Raw genomic sequence first — 12,692 nt, forward strand, 5'->3', positions numbered from 1 at the left:
CCTTGGGTCCTGCCGAATCAAAAAGGTACATACAACCACTAAGCTCCGCCTACTTAGATTTTTTGCTATTTTGCATAATTTGCAAAACCTACTTTTGTGTACTCCTCCGTGGATTTTTGTCCAATTTTCTTGAGCTTGGTGTCAAAATGTTCGCAGGAGCCTGTAGTTTAATAATTATCAAAAAAACGTTGAAATTTCGATTCAAGATGGCCGCCATATGCAAATGAACCTCTTCGGCTTATTTTATGTTTTACTTAAAAATCTATAACAAACTCATGGTTTACTCAAATGTGTTTACATTTCATATTCTACTTTCAGACATGATTCTGAGGTAGCTTGTCAAAGGAGAAGCCAATATTCATATAGGGGGCGCTGTAAATGCTTCAAGTTTATATCTCAGCATCCGTAAGGCGGATCAGACCGCCGCTTGGCATGCTGCTTCTATGGGCAAGGCTGTAGAGGGAAAATTAAGGACAACTCGATTCGAGCAAAATTGTGATTGTCATCGACCAATCAGCTGTCATCAGCTGTTTGACAACCTTAACAAGGTCCAATCATCATGGGATTTGACTGGTATGTCCCTGGGAGGCCTCCCTAAGAGCAGAAAAATTGTCATAACGATAGCCACTAGGGGGCGCTATATCAAGAAAATATTATATATCTCTGTGAAAATTAAGCATATTGACACGCAGTTTGCTTCTTTTTATACTCTGCAGAGGGCCTAACAACTTTGTAATTGCAAGTGTTGTCAAAAAATGCTTTGCTTTTTCTCAGTTTCCAAATGTTCAAAATTGAAGCTTTTCAAACTAGTCCGTGGAATTTTGCGATATTCACAAACAGTTGACCTTGTTGGAATCTGCAGAGTCTGTAGGTAAATAATTATCAAAAAAAGTTCAACATTTGGACAAACTTTTGTTGTAATAAAACAATTAATTGAAGTGTGGGGAGCTTTAAACATTCTTTTAGCTATAACTCAAACAAATTAAGTCCAATCAAGACCAAACGTGACAGAAGTATGTATGGTCTTGTCCTGAAGACGTATGTACAATATGATCAAAATTTACCAAAAGGGGGCGCTACAATTGGACAAAAACTGATTAAATGGGCTTTTTTATGTTATAGCGCCATCTAGGAACGCAGTGGCACCCCAACTTAATTATGACATCTGGTCCTCAGTCTGATCAAGTATGTGACGTTTTAAAATTTTTGGGGAAAGCATTTTTGAGTTATAGGTGTATATTAGTGTACACATATAGCTTATATTTGACTTGAGGAATACATGCTAGATCTGTGTTATTGGGAGTGGCCTGTAAGCTACATAGTAATAAAAGTGCAACAATTTTTTGTTAAAGTTCAGATCCTTAGGATTCAGCTGATACCGTACATGCCCATGTTAGGTAAATATCCACATAGGAGTACATGCTTAAATCTTTCTGTATGTGCTTTCATGGCTGATCTAAAAATATGGGAAAGTAGTCATTTCTCACCAGCAGATGGCAGTCTAAGACTATACATTGTGCTGTTGAACTACAGTGGCTCTGAGACATTATGCAAAATGCAATGTGGAGCAAAGACCATAAGGCCCAGAAACACCTCCCTTGGCAGCAAGGTCCAGCAGGTGTAAAATGACTCAGCCAAGGAAAATGACATTCTTTGGCCAGATGGTGGCGCTATAGCAAAGGGAAAAGCATTGAGGTCTATATCTCCTACACCGTAAGGCCTAGAGATGAAATCTTTTTGTCCCTTATTCCTTGGCTTAAGACAAACTAATTTGCTGTTGGATCATAAAGCTCAGCCCACTTAGATTTTGAGCTAATTTGCATAATTTGCAAAACATACTTTTGTCAATAAGTCTATGAATTTTTCACCAAGTCCCTTGAGCTTGGTGCCAAAACGTTCACATGAGTCTGACCCTAGGTAATTATAGAATTAATTGACATTTTGATTCATGATGGCAAATGAACCTCTTCAGCTTATCACAGGTTTTACTTGAACATCTCTAACTCCATACTTTGCTCAAATGGGTTCAAATTTAAGATTCCACTTATAGAAATGCTTTTAAAGGTAGCATGGCAGCGATGTAGGCCTATTGCTTCCAAACAGGCCTGTTAAGCGAGAACCCCGTTAATTGCCGCTTGCGGCTATATTTATTATTATTCTTTTTCTTTTTCTGCCATAAAACGAATCGCACAGCCCAAACCGTAAGGCCTAGACACTTGAGACTTGGTCAATAGGTAGTAGTCGGTCTCGCTACTCAGGCGCAAAATATCAGCCCAATTGGCCTCAAGGGGGCGCTACAGCGAAGGAAAACGCTTTCATTAAAAGATTTTCCACCCCGTGTGGCGTAGAGACGAAATCTTTTTTTTCCCTGATTCCTTGGGTCCTGCCGAATCAAAAAGGTACATACAACCACTAAGCTCCGCCTACTTAGATTTTTTGCTATTTTGCATAATTTGCAAAACCTACTTTTGTGTACTCCTCCGTGGATTTTTGTCCAATTTTCTTGAGCTTGGTGTCAAAATGTTCGCAGGAGCCTGTAGTTTAATAATTATCAAAAAAACGTTGAAATTTCGATTCAAGATGGCCGCCATATGCAAATGAACCTCTTCGGCTTATTTTATGTTTTACTTAAAAATCTATAACAAACTCATGGTTTACTCAAATGTGTTTACATTTCATATTCTACTTTCAGACATGATTCTGAGGTAGCTTGTCAAAGGAGAAGCCAATATTCATATAGGGGGCGCTGTAAATGCTTCAAGTTTATATCTCAGCATCCGTAAGGCGGATCAGACCGCCGCTTGGCATGCTGCTTCTATGGGCAAGGCTGTAGAGGGAAAATTAAGGACAACTCGATTCGAGCAAAATTGTGATTGTCATCGACCAATCAGCTGTCATCAGCTGTTTGACAACCTTAACAAGGTCCAATCATCATGGGATTTGACTGGTATGTCCCTGGGAGGCCTCCCTAAGAGCAGAAAAATTGTCATAACGATAGCCACTAGGGGGCGCTATATCAAGAAAATATTATATATCTCTGTGAAAATTAAGCATATTGACACGCAGTTTGCTTCTTTTTATACTCTGCAGAGGGCCTAACAACTTTGTAATTGCAAGTGTTGTCAAAAAATGCTTTGCTTTTTCTCAGTTTCCAAATGTTCAAAATTGAAGCTTTTCAAACTAGTCCGTGGAATTTTGCGATATTCACAAACAGTTGACCTTGTTGGAATCTGCAGAGTCTGTAGGTAAATAATTATCAAAAAAAGTTCAACATTTGGACAAACTTTTGTTGTAATAAAACAATTAATTGAAGTGTGGGGAGCTTTAAACATTCTTTTAGCTATAACTCAAACAAATTAAGTCCAATCAAGACCAAACGTGACAGAAGTATGTATGGTCTTGTCCTGAAGACGTATGTACAATATGATCAAAATTTACCAAAAGGGGGCGCTACAATTGGACAAAAACTGATTAAATGGGCTTTTTTATGTTATAGCGCCATCTAGGAACGCAGTGGCACCCCAACTTAATTATGACATCTGGTCCTCAGTCTGATCAAGTATGTGACGTTTTAAAATTTTTGGGGAAAGCATTTTTGAGTTATAGGTGTATATTAGTGTACACATATAGCTTATATTTGACTTGAGGAATACATGCTAGATCTGTGTTATTGGGAGTGGCCTGTAAGCTACATAGTAATAAAAGTGCAACAATTTTTTGTTAAAGTTCAGATCCTTAGGATTCAGCTGATACCGTACATGCCCATGTTAGGTAAATATCCACATAGGAGTACATGCTTAAATCTTTCTGTATGTGCTTTCATGGCTGATCTAAAAATATGGGAAAGTAGTCATTTCTCACCAGCAGATGGCAGTCTAAGACTATACATTGTGCTGTTGAACTACAGTGGCTCTGAGACATTATGCAAAATGCAATGTGGAGCAAAGACCATAAGGCCCAGAAACACCTCCCTTGGCAGCAAGGTCCAGCAGGTGTAAAATGACTCAGCCAAGGAAAATGACATTCTTTGGCCAGATGGTGGCGCTATAGCAAAGGGAAAAGCATTGAGGTCTATATCTCCTACACCGTAAGGCCTAGAGATGAAATCTTTTTGTCCCTTATTCCTTGGCTTAAGACAAACTAATTTGCTGTTGGATCATAAAGCTCAGCCCACTTAGATTTTGAGCTAATTTGCATAATTTGCAAAACATACTTTTGTCAATAAGTCTATGAATTTTTCACCAAGTCCCTTGAGCTTGGTGCCAAAACGTTCACATGAGTCTGACCCTAGGTAATTATAGAATTAATTGACATTTTGATTCATGATGGCAAATGAACCTCTTCAGCTTATCACAGGTTTTACTTGAACATCTCTAACTCCATACTTTGCTCAAATGGGTTCAAATTTAAGATTCCACTTATAGAAATGCTTTTAAAGGTAGCATGGCAGCGATGTAGGCCTATTGCTTCCAAACAGGCCTGTTAAGCGAGAACCCCGTTAATTGCCGCTTGCGGCTATATTTATTATTATTCTTTTTCTTTTTCTGCCATAAAACGAATCGCACAGCCCAAACCGTAAGGCCTAGACACTTGAGACTTGGTCAATAGGTAGTAGTCGGTCTCGCTACTCAGGCGCAAAATATCAGCCCAATTGGCCTCAAGGGGGCGCTACAGCGAAGGAAAACGCTTTCATTAAAAGATTTTCCACCCCGTGTGGCGTAGAGACGAAATCTTTTTTTTCCCTGATTCCTTGGGTCCTGCCGAATCAAAAAGGTACTTACAACCACTAAGCTCCGCCTACTTAGATTTTTTGCTATTTTGCATAATTTGCAAAACCTACTTTTGTGTACTCCTCCGTGGATTTTTGTCCAATTTTCTTGAGCTTGGTGTCAAAATGTTCGCAGGAGCCTGTAGTTTAATAATTATCAAAAAAACGTTGAAATTTCGATTCAAGATGGCCGCCATATGCAAATGAACCTCTTCGGCTTATTTTATGTTTTACTTAAAAATCTATAACAAACTCATGGTTTACTCAAATGTGTTTACATTTCATATTCTACTTTCAGACATGATTCTGAGGTAGCTTGTCAAAGGAGAAGCCAATATTCATATAGGGGGCGCTGTAAATGCTTCAAGTTTATATCTCAGCATCCGTAAGGCGGATCGGACCGCCGCTTGGCATGCTGCTTCTATGGGCAAGGCTGTAGAGGGAAAATTAAGGACAACTCGATTCGAGCAAAATTGTGATTGTCATCGACCAATCAGCTGTCATCAGCTGTTTGACAACCTTAACAAGGTCCAATCATCATGGGATTTGACTGGTATGTCCCTGGGAGGCCTCCCTAAGAGCAGAAAAATTGTCATAACGATAGCCACTAGGGGGCGCTATATCAAGAAAATATTATATATCTCTGTGAAAATTAAGCATATTGACACGCAGTTTGCTTCTTTTTATACTCTGCAGAGGGCCTAACAACTTTGTAATTGCAAGTGTTGTCAAAAAATGCTTTGCTTTTTCTCAGTTTCCAAATGTTCAAAATTGAAGCTTTTCGAACTAGTCCGTGGAATTTTGCGATATTCACAAACAGTTGACCTTGTTGGAATCTGCAGAGTCTGTAGGTAAATAATTATCAAAAAAAGTTCAACATTTGGACAAACTTTTGTTGTAATAAAACAATTAATTGAAGTGTGGGGAGCTTTAAACATTCTTTTAGCTATAACTCAAACAAATTAAGTCCAATCAAGACCAAACGTGACAGAAGTATGTATGGTCTTGTCCTGAAGACGTATGTACAATATGATCAAAATTTACCAAAAGGGGGCGCTACAATTGGACAAAAACTGATTAAATGGGCTTTTTTATGTTATAGCGCCATCTAGGAACGCAGTGGCACCCCAACTTAATTATGACATCTGGTCCTCAGTCTGATCAAGTATGTGACGTTTTAAAATTTTTGGGGAAAGCATTTTTGAGTTATAGGTGTATATTAGTGTACACATATAGCTTATATTTGACTTGAGGAATACATGCTAGATCTGTGTTATTGGGAGTGGCCTGTAAGCTACATAGTAATAAAAGTGCAACAATTTTTTGTTAAAGTTCAGATCCTTAGGATTCAGCTGATACCGTACATGCCCATGTTAGGTAAATATCCACATAGGAGTACATGCTTAAATCTTTCTGTATGTGCTTTCATGGCTGATCTAAAAATATGGGAAAGTAGTCATTTCTCACCAGCAGATGGCAGTCTAAGACTATACATTGTGCTGTTGAACTACAGTGGCTCTGAGACATTATGCAAAATGCAATGTGGAGCAAAGACCATAAGGCCCAGAAACACCTCCCTTGGCAGCAAGGTCCAGCAGGTGTAAAATGACTCAGCCAAGGAAAATGACATTCTTTGGCCAGATGGTGGCGCTATAGCAAAGGGAAAAGCATTGAGGTCTATATCTCCTACACCGTAAGGCCTAGAGATGAAATCTTTTTGTCCCTTATTCCTTGGCTTAAGACAAACTAATTTGCTGTTGGATCATAAAGCTCAGCCCACTTAGATTTTGAGCTAATTTGCATAATTTGCAAAACATACTTTTGTCAATAAGTCTATGAATTTTTCACCAAGTCCCTTGAGCTTGGTGCCAAAACGTTCACATGAGTCTGACCCTAGGTAATTATAGAATTAATTGACATTTTGATTCATGATGGCAAATGAACCTCTTCAGCTTATCACAGGTTTTACTTGAACATCTCTAACTCCATACTTTGCTCAAATGGGTTCAAATTTAAGATTCCACTTATAGAAATGCTTTTAAAGGTAGCATGGCAGCGATGTAGGCCTATTGCTTCCAAACAGGCCTGTTAAGCGAGAACCCCGTTAATTGCCGCTTGCGGCTATATTTATTATTATTCTTTTTCTTTTTCTGCCATAAAACGAATCGCACAGCCCAAACCGTAAGGCCTAGACACTTGAGACTTGGTCAATAGGTAGTAGTCGGTCTCGCTACTCAGGCGCAAAATATCAGCCCAATTGGCCTCAAGGGGGCGCTACAGCGAAGGAAAACGCTTTCATTAAAAGATTTTCCACCCCGTGTGGCGTAGAGACGAAATCTTTTTTTTCCCTGATTCCTTGGGTCCTGCCGAATCAAAAAGGTACATACAACCACTAAGCTCCGCCTACTTAGATTTTTTGCTATTTTGCATAATTTGCAAAACCTACTTTTGTGTACTCCTCCGTGGATTTTTGTCCAATTTTCTTGAGCTTGGTGTCAAAATGTTCGCAGGAGCCTGTAGTTTAATAATTATCAAAAAAACGTTGAAATTTCGATTCAAGATGGCCGCCATATGCAAATGAACCTCTTCGGCTTATTTTATGTTTTACTTAAAAATCTATAACAAACTCATGGTTTACTCAAATGTGTTTACATTTCATATTCTACTTTCAGACATGATTCTGAGGTAGCTTGTCAAAGGAGAAGCCAATATTCATATAGGGGGCGCTGTAAATGCTTCAAGTTTATATCTCAGCATCCGTAAGGCGGATCAGACCGCCGCTTGGCATGCTGCTTCTATGGGCAAGGCTGTAGAGGGAAAATTAAGGACAACTCGATTCGAGCAAAATTGTGATTGTCATCGACCAATCAGCTGTCATCAGCTGTTTGACAACCTTAACAAGGTCCAATCATCATGGGATTTGACTGGTATGTCCCTGGGAGGCCTCCCTAAGAGCAGAAAAATTGTCATAACGATAGCCACTAGGGGGCGCTATATCAAGAAAATATTATATATCTCTGTGAAAATTAAGCATATTGACACGCAGTTTGCTTCTTTTTATACTCTGCAGAGGGCCTAACAACTTTGTAATTGCAAGTGTTGTCAAAAAATGCTTTGCTTTTTCTCAGTTTCCAAATGTTCAAAATTGAAGCTTTTCAAACTAGTCCGTGGAATTTTGCGATATTCACAAACAGTTGACCTTGTTGGAATCTGCAGAGTCTGTAGGTAAATAATTATCAAAAAAAGTTCAACATTTGGACAAACTTTTGTTGTAATAAAACAATTAATTGAAGTGTGGGGAGCTTTAAACATTCTTTTAGCTATAACTCAAACAAATTAAGTCCAATCAAGACCAAACGTGACAGAAGTATGTATGGTCTTGTCCTGAAGACGTATGTACAATATGATCAAAATTTACCAAAAGGGGGCGCTACAATTGGACAAAAACTGATTAAATGGGCTTTTTTATGTTATAGCGCCATCTAGGAACGCAGTGGCACCCCAACTTAATTATGACATCTGGTCCTCAGTCTGATCAAGTATGTGACGTTTTAAAATTTTTGGGGAAAGCATTTTTGAGTTATAGGTGTATATTAGTGTACACATATAGCTTATATTTGACTTGAGGAATACATGCTAGATCTGTGTTATTGGGAGTGGCCTGTAAGCTACATAGTAATAAAAGTGCAACAATTTTTTGTTAAAGTTCAGATCCTTAGGATTCAGCTGATACCGTACATGCCCATGTTAGGTAAATATCCACATAGGAGTACATGCTTAAATCTTTCTGTATGTGCTTTCATGGCTGATCTAAAAATATGGGAAAGTAGTCATTTCTCACCAGCAGATGGCAGTCTAAGACTATACATTGTGCTGTTGAACTACAGTGGCTCTGAGACATTATGCAAAATGCAATGTGGAGCAAAGACCATAAGGCCCAGAAACACCTCCCTTGGCAGCAAGGTCCAGCAGGTGTAAAATGACTCAGCCAAGGAAAATGACATTCTTTGGCCAGATGGTGGCGCTATAGCAAAGGGAAAAGCATTGAGGTCTATATCTCCTACACCGTAAGGCCTAGAGATGAAATCTTTTTGTCCCTTATTCCTTGGCTTAAGACAAACTAATTTGCTGTTGGATCATAAAGCTCAGCCCACTTAGATTTTGAGCTAATTTGCATAATTTGCAAAACATACTTTTGTCAATAAGTCTATGAATTTTTCACCAAGTCCCTTGAGCTTGGTGCCAAAACGTTCACATGAGTCTGACCCTAGGTAATTATAGAATTAATTGACATTTTGATTCATGATGGCAAATGAACCTCTTCAGCTTATCACAGGTTTTACTTGAACATCTCTAACTCCATACTTTGCTCAAATGGGTTCAAATTTAAGATTCCACTTATAGAAATGCTTTTAAAGGTAGCATGGCAGCGATGTAGGCCTATTGCTTCCAAACAGGCCTGTTAAGCGAGAACCCCGTTAATTGCCGCTTGCGGCTATATTTATTATTATTCTTTTTCTTTTTCTGCCATAAAACGAATCGCACAGCCCAAACCGTAAGGCCTAGACACTTGAGACTTGGTCAATAGGTAGTAGTCGGTCTCGCTACTCAGGCGCAAAATATCAGCCCAATTGGCCTCAAGGGGGCGCTACAGCGAAGGAAAACGCTTTCATTAAAAGATTTTCCACCCCGTGTGGCGTAGAGACGAAATCTTTTTTTTCCCTGATTCCTTGGGTCCTGCCGAATCAAAAAGGTACATACAACCACTAAGCTCCGCCTACTTAGATTTTTTGCTATTTTGCATAATTTGCAAAACCTACTTTTGTGTACTCCTCCGTGGATTTTTGTCCAATTTTCTTGAGCTTGGTGTCAAAATGTTCGCAGGAGCCTGTAGTTTAATAATTATCAAAAAAACGTTGAAATTTCGATTCAAGATGGCCGCCATATGCAAATGAACCTCTTCGGCTTATTTTATGTTTTACTTAAAAATCTATAACAAACTCATGGTTTACTCAAATGTGTTTACATTTCATATTCTACTTTCAGACATGATTCTGAGGTAGCTTGTCAAATGAGAAGCCAATATTCATATAGGGGGCGCTGTAAATGCTTCAAGTTTATATCTCAGCATCCGTAAGGCGGATCAGACCGCCGCTTGGCATGCTGCTTCTATGGGCAAGGCTGTAGAGGGAAAATTAAGGACAACTCGATTCGAGCAAAATTGTGATTGTCATCGACCAATCAGCTGTCATCAGCTGTTTGACAACCTTAACAAGGTCCAATCATCATGGGATTTGACTGGTATGTCCCTGGGAGGCCTCCCTAAGAGCAGAAAAATTGTCATAACGATAGCCACTAGGGGGCGCTATATCAAGAAAATATTATATATCTCTGTGAAAATTAAGCATATTGACACGCAGTTTGCTTCTTTTTATACTCTGCAGAGGGCCTAACAACTTTTTAATTGCAAGTGTTGTCAAAAAATGCTTTGCTTTTTCTCAGTTTCCAAATGTTCAAAATTGAAGCTTTTCGAACTAGTCCGTGGAATTTTGCGATATTCACAAACAGTTGACCTTGTTGGAATCTGCAGAGTCTGTAGGTAAATAATTATCAAAAAAAGTTCAACATTTGGACAAACTTTTGTTGTAATAAAACAATTAATTGAAGTGTGGGGAGCTTTAAACATTCTTTTAGCTATAACTCAAACAAATTAAGTCCAATCAAGACCAAACGTGACAGAAGTATGTATGGTCTTGTCCTGAAGACGTATGTACAATATGATCAAAATTTACCAAAAGGGGGCGCTACAATTGGACAAAAACTGATTAAATGGGCTTTTTTATGTTATAGCGCCATCTAGGAACGCAGTGGCACCCCAACTTAATTATGACATCTGGTCCTCAGTCTGATCAAGTATGTGACGTTTTAAAATTTTTGGGGAAAGCATTTTTGAGTTATAGGTGTATATTAGTGTACACATATAGCTTATATTTGACTTGAGGAATACATGCTAGATCTGTGTTATTGGGAGTGGCCTGTAAGCTACATAGTAATAAAAGTGCAACAATTTTTTGTTAAAGTTCAGATCCTTAGGATTCAGCTGATACCGTACATGCCCATGTTAGGTAAATATCCACATAGGAGTACATGCTTAAATCTTTCTGTATGTGCTTTCATGGCTGATCTAAAAATATGGGAAAGTAGTCATTTCTCACCAGCAGATGGCAGTCTAAGACTATACATTGTGCTGTTGAACTACAGTGGCTCTGAGACATTATGCAAAATGCAATGTGGAGCAAAGACCATAAGGCCCAGAAACACCTCCCTTGGCAGCAAGGTCCAGCAGGTGTAAAATGACTCAGCCAAGGAAAATGACATTCTTTGGCCAGATGGTGGCGCTATAGCAAAGGGAAAAGCATTGAGGTCTATATCTCCTACACCGTAAGGCCTAGAGATGAAATCTTTTTGTCCCTTATTCCTTGGCTTAAGACAAACTAATTTGCTGTTGGATCATAAAGCTCAGCCCACTTAGATTTTGAGCTAATTTGCATAATTTGCAAAACATACTTTTGTCAATAAGTCTATGAATTTTTCACCAAGTCCCTTGAGCTTGGTGCCAAAACGTTCACATGAGTCTGACCCTAGGTAATTATAGAATTAATTGACATTTTGATTCATGATGGCAAATGAACCTCTTCAGCTTATCACAGGTTTTACTTGAACATCTCTAACTCCATACTTTGCTCAAATGGGTTCAAATTTAAGATTCCACTTATAGAAATGCTTTTAAAGGTAGCATGGCAGCGATGTAGGCCTATTGCTTCCAAACAGGCCTGTTAAGCGAGAACCCCGTTAATTGCCGCTTGCGGCTATATTTATTATTATTCTTTTTCTTTTTCTGCCATAAAACGAATCGCACAGCCCAAACCGTAAGGCCTAGACACTTGAGACTTGGTCAATAGGTAGTAGTCGGTCTCGCTACTCAGGCGCAAAATATCAGCCCAATTGGCCTCAAGGGGGCGCTACAGCGAAGGAAAACGCTTTCATTAAAAGATTTTCCACCCCGTGTGGCGTAGAGACGAAATCTTTTTTTTCCCTGATTCCTTGGGTCCTGCTGAATCAAAAAGGTACATACAACCACTAAGCTCCGCCTACTTAGATTTTTTGCTATTTTGCATAATTTGCAAAACCTACTTTTGTGTACTCCTCCGTGGATTTTTGTCCAATTTTCTTGAGCTTGGTGTCAAAATGTTCGCAGGAGTCTGTAGCTTAATAATTATCAATAAAAATTTGAAATTTCGATTCAAGATGGCCGCCATATGCAAATGAACCTCTTCGGCTTATTTTATGTTTTACTTAAAAATCTATAACAAACTCATGGTTTACTCAAATGTGTTTACATTTCATATTCTACTTTCAGACATGATTCTGAGGTAGCTTGTCAAAGGAGAAGCCAATATTCATATAGGGGGCGCTGTAAATGCTTCAAGTTTATATCTCAGCATCCGTAAGGCGGATCAGACCGCCGCTTGGCATGCTGCTTCTATGGGCAAGGCTGTAGAGGGAAAATTAAGGACAACTCGATTCGAGCAAAATTGTGATTGTCATCGACCAATCAGCTGTCATCAGCTGTTTGACAACCTTAACAAGGTCCAATCATCATGGGATTTGACTGGTATGTCCCTGGGAGGCCTCCCTAAGAGCAGAAAAATTGTCATAACGATAGCCACTAGGGGGCGCTATATCAAGAAAATATTATATATCTCTGTGAAAATTAAGCATATTGACACGCAGTTTGCTTCTTTTTATACTCTGCAGAGGGCCTAACAACTTTGTAATTGCAAGTGTTGTCAAAAAATGCTTTGCTTTTTCTCAGTTTCCAAATGTTCAAAATTGAAGCTTTTCAAACTAGTCCGTGGAATTT

Source organism: Hoplias malabaricus, chromosome Y, assembly GCF_029633855.1.
Source record: "Hoplias malabaricus isolate fHopMal1 chromosome Y, fHopMal1.hap1, whole genome shotgun sequence".
NCBI classification, from domain to species: domain Eukaryota; kingdom Metazoa; phylum Chordata; class Actinopteri; order Characiformes; family Erythrinidae; genus Hoplias; species Hoplias malabaricus.